This window comes from Vicia villosa, unplaced genomic scaffold (assembly GCF_029867415.1).
Source record: "Vicia villosa cultivar HV-30 ecotype Madison, WI unplaced genomic scaffold, Vvil1.0 ctg.003431F_1_1, whole genome shotgun sequence".
Classification (NCBI taxonomy): Eukaryota; Viridiplantae; Streptophyta; class Magnoliopsida; order Fabales; family Fabaceae; genus Vicia; species Vicia villosa.
Genome location: NW_026706204.1, coordinates 233650 through 236550, shown reverse-complemented (window position 1 = coordinate 236550; position 2901 = coordinate 233650).

Sequence of the window (2901 nt, the reverse complement as noted above, 5' to 3'; positions counted from 1 at the left end):
CTAAAGGTTTGTCAAACCGCCAAAGCTACGAATGTTGGTAACCCTAAAACCCTAAATATTTTATGCTTTATTATTACTTATGTCAAACCCTATTAAGGGATCCGCTGGTTTCATTGTCCCCTTCCCCATATTATTATGTAATTGTTTACTGGTTGTATTGATTGGCCTTGAAGGCACTTAAATTGTATTATTATATTACTGCGTGGTTAGTAATTTAGGGAGTGCAAACCACGAACTGAACATAGATCACTTAACTACAAGATAAATGTAATCGAAGTTAACCACGTGATTGTTGCACCCACACACCTTTAGGGTAACCCTTCTCGTTGCCTTATTACTGTTGCCTTATTACTGTTGCCTGTTGCCTTTAAATATACTAAATAGTCAAAGTCCCTCGATTCCGAGGATACCTAAAGCAAAACAAATGTTGCCCTAAGTTCATTATCATCATCAATTTTGTCCCTCGAAGTTGCCCCGGTAAAAACATGATGATTGTCCCAATTGCTAAGGTATCCTCGCATGATGCCTAAAAAGATTAAAGATTAATGACTATTATATCCTTCCCTTAGACTACCTGCCCTCTTTATGGCAAGGGACAGTCTTATGGCGAACGATTACTCGATGACCCTTAAACATCCAATTGAAAGACTTCCTGCCCTTCATGGTATGGATAGATCCTTTCGCCTGAAAAGCTAAAAGAACGAATTTTCAAACTTAGGGTAGTTGCTACTAATTGCTTGCTCTAAATTCAAAAACTATTTTCTCACTCTTTTCAAATCAAATTCAAAAAGACTACGCTTATTTACAAGCTAAAGTTCTTATTCAAAATTTCTATTCATACACTGTTTTTTTTAAACAATTCAAACAAACAAAAGTGAGCTAAGCAATTAAGAGCCCATGGATAACCATGGATGCAAAGGGTGCCTAACACCTTCCCTTTGTATAACTTACCCCCCGAACTCAAAATCTTTCAAAGGTCTTTCCTGTTCTTTTTGCCTTTCCAATTGGATAAAATAAAAGTCGGTGGCGACTCATGCTTAACCGCGACATTTCAAATTAAAGTCAGTTCACCGTATTACAGAACTGGCGACTCTGCTGGGGATGCTTTCGATTAAAAGAGGGGTTACCTTAAAGTTTAGGATCACTTAATGTTTGCTTTGTTTGCTTTATTTTCCAGGGTTGTTTTGGGAATTAAATTAAGGACGAATCCTACACCCGGATTCAAGTACATCTAAGATAGGAAGTGGCATAGTCATGGCGACCTCCTCCATGTATGTGGAGGATTGGTCAATATGAGAGTTCACGCTTAAGTTAGGCCTCTATGGGTGTTTGCATGCTTCTCTTGTATGAGGGAGGTTCGTGCGGATGTCCGTGGGTGAGTCGGAGCTTAAGGACCTTTAGTTACCTTTAACCCATCTTGGCCTTTAGGAACGTAGTGGGAGGACTACTCTTGATGCATGTTAAGGGCATAGTCGCTACCCGATACTACAACTCAGATAGGTTCTTTCTCAAAGTATCATTGCGTGGTATGCATGTACCATGTTCGAGGGTGCTTTAGAAGGGCTGACAATTCTAGGTCACCTGGTAGAACCCGTTGCTGATATCATCCTTATCCCTAGAAGTACCTTTGGGGGAAGGGTAGTCACCTGGTCATACTTCATGCAAGCCTTTAAACTTAAGGACTCTTGTGTGACTTGCTTGTTATCTAACCTTTTGGTTTCCTTGCAGGATTTGCTTGTAGGACATTTCGTCCTTATTACCATATGCTCTACCTTTCTATTTCCTTGCAAGATTTGCTTGTAGGACATCTCGTCCTCGTTACCTTATGCTCTAACCTTTTATTTCCTCGCAGGGTTTTCCTGTAGGACGTCTCGTCCTTATGACCTTATGCCTTACTTAATGCATTGCATCTGCATGACATCATAACATCATAACATCACCTATAAACTAACCCTTTCAAGGATCTTAGGGATTCAAAGTGCACAATCTCTTATCAAGGACGGAATTCCTAACTAGGGGCAAGAAGATTTACTTTCCTTTGGCCACGTACCTTCCAATTCAAAGACACCGTACCCATCAAAGGGGCAAGAGGATTTATTTTCCTCTAGCCATGTATCCTGAATCAGAGGCGATGACCCACTCGATATGGTGAGCTTGATTCTCAAAGAAGGATGTTCAAAGACAAAAGTCGTAATTCTTCAAACAAATATGCGACCGAATCACTCTCCAATGCTGCTAACTAAATTCCTTAAAGATCCTTGAAAACATTTCATTTGCATTCATGACATTGCATATTTCTAACTTTGTTTTCAGGTTCCGCCTCGACAATCATTCGTCTCAAATATAATCGAGCTGGAGATTCATTCTGACAAGCCCTTTTACATTCCAAAACTTCGTCGAATAACTCATCGACTCTAACAAGCAAGCATTCTCTATCAGATATGGTCTAATGTACGACCCGTTCCGGTATTCTCTATCAGATATGGTCTAATGTTCGACTCGTTCTGACACCCTTCATCAGACATGGTCTAATGTATGGCTCGTTCTGATGTTCTCTTCAGATATGGTTTAATGAATAACTCGTTCTGATTTCCAACTTCCAGATATGGTCTAATGTACGACCCGTTCCGGTATTCTCTATCAGATATGGTCTAATGTACGATTCGTTCTGACACCCTCCATCAGATATGGTCTAGTGTATGGCTCGTTCTGATGTTCTCTTCAGATATGGTTTAATGAATAACTCGTTCTGATTTCCTACTTCTAGATATGGTCTAATGTACGACCCGTTCTGGCATTCCTCTTCAGATATGGTTTCATGAATAACTCGTTCTGATGTCCTACACCAGTTCCACAACAACAACGCAAGCCAGATGCACCTAAGCGTCAATTCACCAAGAT